The following is a 14,681-nucleotide window of genomic DNA, read 5'->3' on the forward strand; positions in this document are numbered from 1 at the left end:
TTCCGGTTTGAGGGTCGTGCAGCCGCTGACCCGGGCAGGGGCTGATGTTCCAGTTTGAGGGTCTTGCAGGCACACACCCGGGGAGGAGCTTATGTTCCGGTTTGAGGGTCGTGCAGCTGCAGACCCGGGGAGGAGCTGATGTTACGGTTTGGGGGTCTTGCAGCCGCAGACCCGGGGAGGAGCTGATGTTCCGGTTTGGGGGTCTTGCAGCCGCAGACCTGGGGAGGAGCTGATGTTCCAGGTTTGGAGGAGTGGTCGTTTGGGCTGCAGCCGCTGACCTGGGGAGGGGATGATGTTCTGGTTCGAGGGTCCTGCAGGCAGAGACCCAGGGAGGAGCTCATATTCCGGTTTGAGGGTCGTGAGCCGCAGACCCGGGGAGGAGCTGATGTTCTGGTTTTGGGGTCTGGCAGCCGCAGACTCGGGGAGGAGCTGATATTCGGATTTGAGGGTCTTGGAGCCGCAGACACGGGGAGGAGCTGATGTTCCCGTTATAGGGTCTTGCAGCCTCAGACCCGGGAGGAGCTGATGTTTCAGTTTGGGGATCGTGCAGCCGCAGACCTGGGGAGGAGCTGATGTTCCTGGTTTGAGGGTCTTGCAGCCGTAGACCTGGAGAGAGCTGATGTTGAGCTGATATTCCAGTTGCAGTTTGAGGGCCGGGGAGCTGATGTTCCAGTTTGATGGCCGTGCACCTGGAGACCCAGAGAGGAACATCTAACTGGAACATTTGCTCCCCGCAGTGCCTCCAGCTGCATCGCTCCCAAACCGGAACATCTGTTCCCACCCGGGTCTCCAGCTGCACGGCCCTCAAACTGCAATATTGTCTACCCTCAAGTCTCCAGTTGCAACGCCCTCAGAATTGAACATGAGCTCCCCACCGGTCTGCAGCTTCACGGCCCTCAAACTGGACTGGAGCATCAGCCTCAACTGGAACTTCAGCTTCCCACCGGGTATCCAGCTGCATGGCCCTCAAACTGGAACATCAGCTCCCCGCCAGGTCTCCAGCTGCTGGGGGCTGACAAACCTTTCGTTGATTAAGTGGCCTGGGTGTCCCAGGCCCATTTATATTAGACCTCTCAGTATAGCTTGGTGCATTTCCAGGAAACATAACACCATTCATTCGATTTAAACTATTGGAATTGTTTTTCTCTGAAGAAGGATAAACACAGCTAACAACCATCACATTCTTTTCGACTCCTCTGAGAAGTTTGTCTGTTCCTGTATAGTTTCTCCTTGGATCTGTTAACAATTCACCTAGTCACTGAATAGTAAAAGGGATACCTTAAATCCAGTGACAATTTTCAGTATTCTTTCCTTCATTTCATCAAAGGGAATATATTCGACATTAGGGTTGGGAGGACCTCTTGCCTCAGGAGCTGAAGTTCTGAAATCATCCATCACTTTCTCCTGTTTGAAAATAAAATAGTCTTTAAATTGGGACCACTGAATCTGTTTCTCCAGTCTTGGCTACATGACAAAGAAACTGATCCAGGACAGGACAAGCTTTCTTTTTCCCCCTCTTCTCAAAATCTTCCAGTGCCTCCTGGAGCCCTCGACGTCCATGGCTTCCCGGAGTCCCTCACAGCCTCCGCCTCCCTCCGCGGGTCTCTTGGGGACCGGAACGCCTCCCCCCACCCCCGACGTCCTCCCACTCCCTCGCACACACTCCAGCACGCAGGGCAAGTGGGGTGGGGGGGAACGAAGGGAGCCAGGGGAAGCGTGTGAGAGAGTGAGACCGACAGAGCGAGCACCTCCCCAAGCCGCTACCACCAACCCTCCAACATGGCGCCTGGCACGTCAACCTAAAAAGTTATTTCTTGGAGAAGCGATGGATGACAGAGATTAATCTGAGAGTTACTGTTAATGGAGAAACTTAGAACTTACCATTTTTCCTGTGAGGTTTTGGTGCTCATACTGCTGTTCTGTGAGTTCTGGCAATTGAGTCCGTTCACACAGCCTGGTGATGCAGCAGGTGCCACAGAAGGACCCTGTCCCGGCTGGCCTGCTCCACTTCTATGATGGTGTGGCCTCTGTGATGGCCTCTGTGATCACTTCTATGATGGTGTGGCCTCCACTTCTATGATGGTGTGGCCTCTGTGATGGCCTCTGTGATCACTTCTATGATGATGTGGCCTCCACTTCTATGATGGTGTGGCCTCTGTCACAGATCTGTGACCGTGTCTTGAGGGGAGACCAGGCCCTTGATCACAAGCGTATCCATGGTGAGGTTCCGTGGATGGAACCTCCTGGATGTTCCTTCCTGATGTTCATCTGCCACCTTGCTGTTTAGTGCATCTTGTTTATAACTGTCTTCTAAATATTGAGTAGAAATAAAGCATTTGTACAGTATGGGTAAGGTATACAGAATATTGACACGTTGGACACAGAGGACCGCCACCAAGTTTAGGGAGTAGAATCTCAAGAGACATCACTTTGGATGCTCCCTGGAGGCCCTGCCTGAGTCCCGGTCCCTTCCCTTCTCCTACGGAGGGAATCACTTCCTGCTTTAGTCTTTATTATTCCCACACTTTCCTTCATAGTACGTTTCTTTCACCATGTGTGTACATCCCTAAAAAATGTGCCATTTAGTTTTTAAACTTTGTTTTCTTTTTGAGGCAGGGTGTTGCTCTGTTGCCTCAGCTGTAGTTTTGAACTTTGATGTGAGGAAATTCTCCTGGCTGCCCCTGCGTGGCTCTGAGCATCTGCTCTGGTCTGTTTTTTCCTCCATTCTCTCCCTGAGACCCACCCACACTGACATGGTTCATTTCATTGCTGCGTGATCTCCCGTCGTCTGAGGGGAACATGGGAAATGTCTTCATCTTCCTGTGGATGAGTGTTTGGCCAGGTTGGGGCCCTTAGGACTGTGTTTTGTTGGGAACGTTCTTGGGCGTTTCTTTTGTACACAAGTGCAAGTTTCTTCTGGTCAGTAGCTTTCAAGTTTTAAAATTTCATCCCAGGTAAGAAATGTAATTTTCCTCATAACCCACAACACACACTCTTTCATATACAAGCATAACAGAAATATACTTCACAACCGTTCTTAGCAGTGCCTGGTGTTCCTGCTTCTCTCCATTCTCCCCAACACCGGCATGGATTGGGTGGTGGGATTTTTGCCCATCTGGTGGGTGTCACGTGATATCTCCCCCTGTTAGGCTGAGCCCCTCTTCCTGTTTTCATTAGCCATTCCTCCACATTTCCTCTTCTGTGGAGGGCCGGTTCAGCTCTTTTGCCCAGTTTCTGTTGCTTGAATTTTTGCACTTTTCCTTTGAGACAGAGTCTCACTCTGTCACCCAGGCTGGAGTGCGGTGGCGCGATCTCAGCTCACTGCAACCTCCACCTTCTGGGTTCAAATGATTCTCCTGCTTCAGCCTCCTGAGTAGCTGGGATTACAGGTGCATGCCACAACACCCGGCTAATTTTTGTATTTTTACTAGAGATGGGGTTTCCACCATGTTGGCCAGACTGGTCTGAAACTCCTGGCCTCAGAATATTTTCACTGGATATACTATTCTGGGATGAGTTTTTTTTCCTTCAGTTCTTTAAATATGCCATGCCTCTCTCTCCTGGCTTATAAGGTTTCCACTGAAAAGTCTGCTCCAAGATATATGGGAGCTCCTTCTATGTTATTTGTTTCTTTTCTCCTTCTGCCTTCAGAATTTTTTCTTCATCCTTGACTTTTGGGAGTTTGATTATTAAATGCCTTTGAGGTCGTCTCCTTTGGGTTAAATCTACTTGGTGTTATACAATCTTCTTGCATTTGAATATTGATATTGTTATCTAGGTTTGGGAAGCTGTTACTATCTCTTTGAACAGATTTTCTATGCTGATCTCTCTACCTCCTCTAATGCTTAGGTTTGTTCTTTTGAGGCTATTTTCTAGATCTTGTAGGTGTGCTTCATTGTTTTTATTTTATTTCTCGCTTTATAGTTTTTTATTCTTTTTTCTTTTGTCTTCTCTGACTGTGTATTTTCAAATAGCCTGTCTTCAACCTCACTAATTCTTTCTTCTGCTTGATCAGTTCTGCTGGTAAGAGATCTCATGCATTCTTCAGTATGTCAATTACATTTTTCAGGTCAAGAATTTCTGCTTGATTTTTAAAAATTATTTCAATCTCTTCATGAAATATATTTGATAGGATTCTGAATTCCTTCTCTGTGTTGTCTTGAGTTTCACTGAACTTCCTCTAAACAGCCATTTTGAATGTTTTCTCTGAAAGTTCACATGTCCATCACTCTGAGATTGGTCACTCCTGCCTTCTTTAGTTCATCTTGTGAGGTCATGTTTTCCTGGATGCTCTTGATGCTTGTGGATGTTGGTCAATGCCTGGGCATTAAAGAATTAGTTATTTATTGTAATCTCCACAGTCTGTGCTAGTGTGTACCCATCTTTCTTTCTTTGTTTCTTTTTTTCTGAGACAGAGTCCCACTCTGCCACTCAGGCTGGAGTGCAATGGCATGATCATGGCTCACTGCAGCCTCAGCCTCCTGGGCTCAAGCGATCCTCTCACCTCACCCTCTCAAGTAGCTGGGACTACAGGCACATGCCACCATGTCCAGCTGATTTTTGTATTTTTTGTAGACACAGGGTCTCAGTATGTTGCTCAGGCTGGTCTTGATCTCATGGATTCAAGTGATCCTCCCTCCTCGGCTTCCCAAAGTGCTGGAATTATAGGCATGAGCCACCACGTCTGAGCTTCTTCTTCTTCCTCTTCTTCTTTTTCTTCTTCTCCTCCTTCTCCTTCTTCTCCTCCTTCTCCTCCTCCCTCCTTCTTCTCCTTCTCCTTCTTCGTCTTTCCTCCTCCTCCTCCTCCTCCTCCTTCTCCTCCTTCTTCTTTCTTCTTCTTTTTTGACAGAGTTCCACTCTTGTTGCCCAGGCTGGAGTGCAGTGGTGCAATCTCAGCTCACTGCAACCTCCACCTCCCGGGTTCAAGTGATTCTCCTGCCTCAGCCTCCTGAGTAGCTGGGATTACAGGCATGTACCACCACACCCTGCTAATTTTTTATTTTTATTAGAGATGGGGTTTCTCCATGTTGGTCAGGCTGGTCTCGAACTCCCGACCTCAGGTGATCCACCCACCTCAGCCTCCCAAAGTGCTGGGATTACAGGCGTGAGCCACCGCGCCTGGCCTCCCATCCTTCTTGAGAAGGCTTTCCCGTATTCAAAGAGAACTGAGGGTTGTGATCTAAGTCTTTGGTCACTGCAGTCATATGTGCATTAGAGGCACCTCAAGCCCAGTAACACTGTGACTCTTGCAGACTCATAGAGGGACCACCCTGGTGGTCTTAAGTAAGATCTAGGAGAATTCCCTGGATTACCAGGCAGAGCCTCTTGTTCTTTTCCTTCACCTTCCCCCAAACAAATGGAGTCTTTCTCTCCATGCTGAGCTGTCTGGAGTTAGGGGAAGGGTGACACAAGCACTCCTGTGGCCACCAGCACTGGGACTGTAGCAGGATGAGCTGCAGACAAAACCTCTCAGACACCAGGTTAAAGAAGGAAGAGGCTTTATTCGGCCGGGAGCGTCGGCAGACTTGCATCTCAAGAATGAAGCTCCTTGAAGAAAGAGTTCCTGGCCCTTTTAAGGGCTTACAACTCTAAGGGGTGCACGTGAAAGGGTGGTGATAGATTGAGACCTATAGAGGGCACATGTGGTTAGAGTGGGGGGTTAATCTTTAACCTCAGGCCTGGTCATCAGTGTGCCAGCTGGTCTTGCCACTGACTTCCTTCCTGTTGTTTTTCAGCTTTTACTTCCTCCTTCTCTTCAGAGACAGGAGACAGTAAGAGAAATGGTCTCTCTCCGCAGGACCATGCTGGGTCAGACCTGAAGCCAGCCCAGCACTGGGTCTCTCCCACAGCCTGCGGCAACTATGGCTTCACTCCCACTGATGTTAGTAAGGCCCAAGTGCTCTTTGCTGAGCAGGAGGTGAATGCAGCCAGGCTTGTCTTTCTCCTTTCAGGGTGGCAGGTTCCCTTCTGGCCCAGGGTGGGTCTAGAAATCAGGGTGAATCTCGAAATGCTTTCCGGGAGCTAGGGCCTAGAATTGGGAATTTTTGGAATCTACTTGGTGCTTGATTTTACTGTGGGTGTGCTGACACCCGAGTTAAAGACAGCGTCATTTTCACTCTTCCCTCTTCTTTCCCCAAGCAGGAGTCTCTCCCCGTGGCCGCTACCACCCCAGGCCTGTGGCAAGAACTGCTTGGCGACCGCTGATGTTTCTTCAAGCCCTAGGGGCTCTTCAGTCAGCAGGTGGCAAGTGCAGCCAGGCTTGTGTCTTTCTTTTCAGGGCGGCAGATTCCCTTCCAGCCCAGAGCAGGTGCAGAAATGCCATCCAGGAACTAAGGCCGGGAATCTGGGACTTCAGGAATCTGCTTGCTGCTTTATTTACTATGGCTGAGCTGGTACCCCCAGTGTGAGACAAACTCCTCTTTACTCTCCTCTCCCTTTTTCTCAAGGAGAAGGAGCCTCTCTCTGTGGCCACCACAGCTGGAGATGTGCTGGGTCACACCTAAAGCCAGTGAGGCTTTGAGTCTCCCCCAAGGCCAGTGGCGAGTGCTGCCTGCCTGGGTACTGCTGATATTTATTTAAGGCCCAAGGGCTATTGAGTCGGGAGGTGAAGAAGGCTGCTGGGATGGACCCTTTCCTTCCAGGCGGCAGGTTTCCTTCTGGCCCAGTATGTGTCTAGAAATGCTGTCCAGGGGCTGGGGCCTAGAACAGGGGAGCTTCAGGACTCTGCTGGGTGAGTTATTTCACTGTGGCTGAGCTGGTACCAAAGTGGCAAGACAAAGTCCTCGTTATCCTCCTCCCTCCTCTCATCCAGTAGAAGGAGGGAGTCTCTCCCAGTGCTGTGAGCGGCACAGCCTGGGGGTGGGTGAGGGTTGACACAAGCACTCCCTGGGCTGCCCCCACTGGTGTCTCACTAGGTCATGTGCACCCCAAGTCCACTGGCTCCAGGGCATTTCCAGGAATTGCAGTCCCTGTGGCCTAGGCTGCCTTTCAGGTTTATTTAGGACCCCAGAGCCCTTTAGCCAGCAGTGTGTGGCTTGCTAGAATTCAGGTTCACACCACTGAGATTGAGGATTTGCCTTTGCTAGGGCTGGTGTAAATGCTGTGTCTGTGAGTGCTGCTCTGTGTTGTTTTTCACTGTAACTGGGCAGCACCGAGTGCCAATGCAAGGTCCTATCATCGCTGTGCTCTACCTCCCCCAGCACACAGATTCTCTCTCCATGCCGTGCAAAGTCCTATCATCGCTGTGCTCTACCTCCCCCAGCACACAGATTCTCTCTCCGTGCCGTGGGACTGCTGCCGTGGGATAGGAGATGGGTGATGTTAGCATTTCAAGATCATCTTTCCTGTCCTCTTCAGTGCCTCTTTTCTTGAGATGATATGAAAACCAGATACAGCAATTGTTCATCTGATTTTCGGTTCTTATGCAGGTGCTTTCTCATCTTGAGAGCTTTTGGTTTAGTGGTCCTGGGTGGGGGGGGGGTGCGGTGGGGGGTGGTGTGGGTGGGCAGAGGTGGGGTGGGGGGTGATTGCTGGAGGGCCCTACTTGAGCATCTTGCTCCACTTTCCCCTCACACCTTTTCAACATTGTTGGGAAGGCCCTAGCCAATGCGATAAGATTAGAAAAAGAAAGAAAAGGTATAATGATCAGAAATAGTTATAATTGGGCCAGGCGCGGTGGCTCACGCCTGTAATCCCAGCACTTTGGGAGGCCAAGGCGGGAGGATCATTGAGGTCAGAAGTTTGAGACTAGCCTGGTCAACACGGTGAAACTCCATCTCTACTAAAATTACAAAAATTAGCCAGGCTTGGTGGTAGGCACCTGTAATCCCAGCTACGCAGGAGGCTGAGGCAGGAGAATCACTTGATTCTACATGGAGGCTGCAGTGAGCCAAGATTGTGCCACTGCACTCCAGCCTGGGTGACAAAGGGAGACTCTGTCTCAATAAATAAATAAATAAATAAATAAATAAATAAATAAATAAATAAAATGTAGCCATGAAAAAGAATGAGTTCATGTCCTTTGCAGGGACATGGGTGAAGCTGGAACCCATCATTCTCAGCAAACTAACACAGGAACAGAACACCAAACACCGCATGTTCTCACTCCTAACTGGGAGTTGAACGATGACAACACATGGACACAGGGAGGGGAACATCACACACTGGGGCCTGTGGGGGGGGTGAGGGGCAAGGGGAGGGAGAGCATTAGGACAAATACCTAATGCATGCAGGGCTTAAAACCTCGATGGGTTGATGGGTGCAGCAAACCACCATGGCACGTGTATACCTATGTAACAAACCTGCACGTTCTGCACATGTGTCCCAGAACTTAAAGTAAATTTTTTTTAAAAAAGAAATGAGTACAATTATCTTTATTTGCAAAGTTTATGGTTGCTTCTGTATAATATCCCAAGAAATTTACAAAAACTTCTAGAACGAATAAATAAATGAATTTGTCAAGGTCACGGGATACAAGATTGCTATATTAAGATGATTTGTATTCTTGGTTGGGAGCCGTGGCTCATGCCTGTAATCCCAGAACTTTGGGAGACAGAGGCGGGAAGAATGCCTGAGCTCACAAGTTCAAGACCAGCCTGAACAATGTGGCAAAGCCCTGTCTCTACAAAAAAATAAATAAAATCATTTGTATTATGTAATGGCATCAAATAATTATTAAAAATTAATTTACAATAGTGCTAAAGAACATGGAATGCTTAGGAAAAAATTTAACAAAAGATGTTAAAATTTTTAATGCTGAAAACTACAAAATGTTGATGAGAGAAATTAAAGATTTCAATTAATATACCAAATTTCTGAATTGGCAAAAATATATCTCATGAATTGGAAGATTCAGTATGATTGTCTTAATCTGTTTGGGCTGCTACAGCAATATGATTAGGTGGCGTAAACAGCAAACATTTATTTCTCATGTTCTGGAGGCTGGTGAGTATAAGATGGAGGCAGCAGAAGATTTGGTATCTGGTGAGCACTGGCTTCCCGGTTGATAGACAGCTGTCTTCTTATTGTGTCCTCACATGGCGGAGGGAGTGAGGGAGCTCTCTTGGGTTTCTGCTGTAAGGACACAAATCCCATTTATGTGGGCTCGATCCTCATTACCTTATCATCTCCCAAAGTCCCCTCGTCCAAATACCACCACATTGGGTATCAGGTTTCAACATGTACATTTGGGAGGCGGGCAAAGACATTCAATCGATAGCAATTGTTAAGATGTCAAATTTTCCCAAATTGATCTGTAGAGTTAACACAACCCCATACAATATTTAAGGCTTTTTTACATAAATTGACAACATGATACTAAAAGTTATATGGAAATATGTAGGACCTAGACAAGCGTTTTTTTTTTTTTTTTTTTGAGACGGAGTCTTGCTGTGTCGCCCAGGCTGGAGTGCAGTGGCATGATCCCGGCTCACTGCAACCTCTACCTCCTGGGTTCAAGGGATTCTCCGACCTCAGCCTCGCCAGTAGCTGGGATAACATGTGCCTGCCAGCATGCCTGGCTAATTTTTGTATTTTTAGTAGAAACAGAGTTTTGCCATGTTGGCCAGGCTGGTCTTGAACTCCTGACATCAGGTGACCCACCCACCTCAGCCTCCCAAAGTGCTGGGATTACAGGCATGAGCCACTGCGCTTGGTTGCAATTTTTTATTTTATTTTGTATTGTTTGTTTATTTTTGAGATGGAGTCTTTCTCTGTTGCCCAGGCTGGAGTGCAGTGACATAATCTCAGCTCACGGGAACCTCCGCCTCCCAGGTTCAAATGATTCTCCTGCCTCAGCCTCCCGAGTAGCTGGAATTACAGGTGTCTGACACCACACTCAGGTAATTTTTGTATGTTTAGTAGAGACAGGGTTTTGCCACATTGGCCAGGCTGGCCTTGAACTCCTGACCTCATGTGCTCTGCCTGCCTGAACCTCCCAAAGTGCTGAGATTACAGGTGTGAGCCACCGTGCCCAGCCAGAAGCAGTTTTTTTTTTGTTGTTTGTTTTTTTAGAGAAGGACAATTCTTTCTCAGCCTTTTGGCAAAGATTAAGTGTAGTCTATATTATTAGTTTAGTATTTGATATGTCCTCTATCTGAGGACAATATATTAAACGGGTGTCTAGAGCAAGAAAATAGAATAGGAGCTTGTTCTGTCCATTCCACTCATTAATCTGGTGTTGCAGTATCTGGTGCCTGGAGAAGGAGATGGAGAAGTAGGAGCAGAAGGAGGAGAAGGAAGGAAAGAAGAACAAAGCTAGAGGTATTACCCTACCTGATTTCAAAGCTTATAAACTCTCAGGAACCAAGACAGTTTGGTACAGGCGAAAAAACAGATATATAGGCCGGGTGCGGTGGCTCACACCTGTAATCCAGCACTTCAGGCCAAGGCGGGTGGATCACCTGAGGTCAGGAGTTCAAGACCAGCCTGGCCAAATGGTAAAACAAAAATACAAAACAAAATACAAAAATAAGCTGGGCGTGGTGGCTTGCACCTGTAGTTCCAGCTACTTGGAAGGCTGAGACAGGAGAATCACTTGACCCTGGGAGGCGGAGGTTGCAGTGAACCGAGGTTACGCCACTGCACTCAAGCCTGGGCAAAAGAGCAAGACTCCATCTCAAAAATAAAAATAAAAATAAAAAATAGATACATAGATTGACATAACAGAGTCCAGGTATAAACCCATTCATATATGGCCAATTGATTTTTGACAAATGTGCCATGGCAATTCAATGGGGAAAGGCAAGTTTTTGTAACAAATGGTCCTGGATCAACTGGATATCTATAGGGGCAAAAAAGTAAACATTGACCCTTACCACATACCATCCACAAAAACTAACTCAAAAAGTCATGGACCTCCCTGTAAAATCTAAAATTATGAAATTTTCATAAAACACATAGGAGAAATCTTAGGGAGGCAAACTTCTAGTAGAAAAAAGAAAGAAAGTAGACTTCGGCGGACGCGGTGGCTCACGCTGTATCCAGCACTTGGGAGGCTGAGGCGGGCAGATCACGAGGTCAGGAGATCGAGACCATCCTGGCTAACGTGGTGAAACCCCATCTCTACTAAAAATACAAAAAATTAGCTGGGCGTGGTGGCAGACACCTATAGTCCCAGCTACTGGGGAGGCTGAGGCAGGAGGATGGCGTGAACCCGGGAGGCGGAGGTTGCAGTGAGCCGAGATCACACCACTGCACTCCAGCCTGGGCGGCAGAGCGAGACTCCGTCTCAAAAAAAAAAAAAAAAAAAAAAGGTTAGACTTCATCAAAATGAAAAACTTGCTTTTCAAAAGATACTGTTTAAAAAATGAAAAGGCAAACCACAGATGGGAAGAAAATATTTGCAAATCATATATCTAATAATGTATATCCAGAATAGATAAAGATCTCTTATAGCTCAAGACAAGCAAAATTTTTAAAAAGGGCAAAATATTTGAATAAAGACTTAATAAAAGATGCACAAATGAGCACTAAGTGCATGGAAGATGTTCAACGTTGTTAGTGGTCAGGGAGATGCAAGTGAAGCCACAGCGAGATGCCGCTACGTGCTCATTAAAAGGGCCAGAATTGAAGAGACAGACTATACTAAGTATTAGTGAGGATGTTGAGCCACTGGAATTTTACATGCTGCTGATGGGAATATAAACTGTTGCTACTACTTTAGAATACAATTTGGTAGTTTCCTTAAAAAATAAATACCCAATATGTGACTAGCCATGCTATGTCTAGGGCTATCCGTGAGAAACGAAAGCTTGCATCCACACAAACGCTTGTGCTCAGAGGTTCATGGAAGCTTTATTTGCAATAGCTCAAAAGTGGGAACAATGAACTAATTTAGAAACAGAAAGTCATGAGGTGGGCAGATCACTTAAGGTCAGAGTTCAAGACCAGCCTGGCCAACATGGCAAAACCCCGTCCCTATGAAAAATAAAAAAAGTGATCCGGGTGTGGTGGTGTGCACCTGTAATCTCAGCTACTCAGGAAGCTGAGGCGAGAGGATCGCTTAAATCCGGGAGGCGGAGGTTGCAGTGAGCCGAGATTGCACCACTGCACTCCACCCTGGGTGACAGAGTGAGACTCAGTCAAAGAAAGGAAGGAGAGAAGAGGAAAAAGAAAGAAGAAAGAAGAAGAGGAGGAGAAGGAAGAGAGGAAGGGCAGGAGGGTGGGAAGGAGGGAGTCCAATACTGCATGTTCTCACTTGTAAGTGGGAGCTAAACAGTGGGTAGATATGGTCATACAGACGGAATGACAGACTCTGGAGACTCCAAAAGATGAGAAAGTGGGAGGCCGGTGAGGGCTGGAAAACCACCTTTTGGGTAAAATGTTCATTATTCAGGTGATGGAAGCACTACAGCCCAGACGTCACCACTATGCAATGTGTGCACATAAGAAGCCTACACTTGTACCCTCTAAATATAGATATATTTTAAAAAGTGGAAACAACCCAGATAGCTATCAGAATGTGTTACAGCTATACAATAGACTACTACTTAGCTATGAAAATGAACTATTGGTTCCATTTATATAAAATTCTTGAAAATGCAAATTAATTGATAGTGGCAGACAGAAAATCGCTGGTTGCCTGGCGACAGGTAGCGGCACTGGAGGATGTGAGCAGTTGTGGAAGGGAGAGATGCCCAAGATGCACAAAGAAACTTTTGCAGGTGATGGACACGTGATAGTGGGGATGGGATGGTGTCACAGTGTGCGCCCTTCTCGAATCCATCGAGTTATCTATTTTAAATTGTGTAGTGCATTGCACATCAATTATACCTCAATAAAATAGTAAAATTAAAAGTGTACCTATACACCATAGCATCTTGCTTTGTTCACTTAATTACAGATCTTGACTGATTCATATCTAGATGAATCTATTCTTTAAAAATACTGGATATTAGACATTACATAGATATGCCATATCTTTTTAAAAATCATTCCCCTTTTAAAGAACATCTAAGTAGGTTGAACCATTTTGCTACTGCATGTTATATTTAACAGAGTGCCTATGATTTGTGTGTGTATGTATGTGTATGTTTCTATTTATTTATCTTTGTGCACAAGTAGAGGGTTTTTCCATAGGATAAATACCTAGAAATAGAATTTCCAGATCAAATGGCTTAGGCATTTAGAATTTTGTTAGGTAACTTTTAGGTTGATCCCCAAAGATGTTAGACCAACTTATACTCCCATCAGCAATGTATGAATACACTTCCATTTCTTCCCCAGGCTCATCAGTGAACTGTGTGACCAAACAGAACAGAAGCTTGTTTTTCATTCATGCTACCTACTCCTCCCGGAGCTGGCAGGAGTTCTTGTCCACATTGTCAAGCGGGGTCATTGACGACTGAATTTCCCACATTTTGTGACAGCTGCATCTAGAATATGCAGCACTCTCCATCATCACGTGAGAAAAAGAGATTGGAGAATCACCCAGAGCTCTTTATTGCCTCAGCCAAATAAGTGACATATGTCATGTCTCATGATTCATTGGCCAGAACTAGGCCCGTGGCCCTGTCTAACTGCAAGGGAGCTGGAAAATGTGGAGAAGCAGATGGAATATTGGATATTTAAATACTACTGCTTTAATACAGTGGTTAAGAGTAAAGTATTTGAAGTTACAAGGAGGTTGGTTCAAAAAATAATGACTTTGCAGACAGGCGCGGTGGCTCACGCCTGTAATCCCAGCACTTTGGGAGGCTGAGGCAGGCAGATCACTTGAGGCCAGGAGTTCAAGACCAGCCTGGCCAACATGGTGAAACCCCGTCTCTACTATAAAAACCAAAAAAAATTAACCGGTTGTGGTGGCACAGCTACTCGGGAGGCTGAGTCAGGAGAATCATTTGAACCCGGGAGGCAGAGGTTGCAGTGAGCTGAGATGGCGCCACTGCACTCCAGCCTGAGTGACAGAGTGAGATTCTGTCAAAAAAAAAAAAGACTTTGCCATCAACTCCTGGTGTGTCCTTGGGCAACTTACTTAGGTTCTCATGGTTTCTTCTGTCTTTTTTTGAGACAGGGTCTCACTCTGTCACCCAGGAGGAATGCAGTGGCACGATCACAACTCACTGCAGCCTCCACCTCCCGGGCTCAAGCGATCCTCTCCTACCTCAGCCTCCCGAGAGCTAGGACTACAGGAATGCACCTCCACACCTGGCTAATTTTCTTTGTTATAGAGACGTGGTCTCACTATGTCTCCCAGGCTAACTAGTCTCAAACTTCTGAACTCAAGCAATCCTCCGCCTTGGCCTCCCGAAGTGTTAGGATTACAGGCATGAACCACTACACCCAGCCAGTTTCTTCTTTTATAAAATAAACAATTTAAGCTTCCTAGAAACAGCTCCTATAGGCCAGGCATGGTGGCTTACACGTGTAATCCCAGCACTTTGGGAGGCTGAGGCAAGTAGATCACTTGAGGCTGGGAGTTCGAGACCAACCTGGCCAACATGGTGAAATCCCATCTCTACTAAAAAAAAATAGAAAAATTAGCCAGGTGTGGTGGTGCGCCTGTAGTCTCAGCTACTCAGGAGGCTGAGGCAGGGGAGTTGCTTGAACTTGGGGGAGGTTGCAGTGAGCCAAGATCGCACCAGTGCACTCCAGCCTGGGCGACAGAGCGAGACTCCATCTCAAAACTTTTTTTAAAAAAGAAGCCGCTACCATATCTGACTTGCTCACTCCTGGATTTACAG

The 14,681-nt window shown here is 46.7% G+C and overlaps 1 long non-coding RNA gene, 1 other non-coding gene and 1 pseudogene across 3 annotated transcripts; 2 read left to right on the top strand and 1 right to left on the bottom strand.

Annotated features, from left to right (window-relative positions):
* Positions 1-930: 930 nt before the first annotated feature.
* Positions 931-1,910, bottom strand: LOC100582826 (annotated as a pseudogene).
* A 5,440-nt stretch (positions 1,911-7,350) lies between these two features.
* Positions 7,351-13,584, top strand: LOC115834197. 2 transcript variants are annotated; one of them, XR_004029219.1, is made up of 2 exons: positions 7,351-7,427; positions 13,225-13,584. It is a non-coding gene; the product is annotated as an uncharacterized LOC115834197 (long non-coding RNA). The 2 variants fall into 2 exon arrangements; XR_004029220.1 differs by lacking the exon at positions 7,351-7,427 and adding an exon at positions 9,798-9,839.
* Positions 10,021-10,207, top strand: LOC115834201. The gene has a single exon (XR_004029223.1). It is a non-coding gene; the product is annotated as a U2 spliceosomal RNA (small nuclear RNA).
* Positions 13,585-14,681: the final 1,097 nt, after the last annotated feature.

Source organism: Nomascus leucogenys, unplaced genomic scaffold, assembly GCF_006542625.1.
Source record: "Nomascus leucogenys isolate Asia unplaced genomic scaffold, Asia_NLE_v1 000523F_271578_qpd_obj, whole genome shotgun sequence".
In the NCBI taxonomy this organism is placed as follows: Eukaryota; Metazoa; Chordata; class Mammalia; order Primates; family Hylobatidae; genus Nomascus; species Nomascus leucogenys.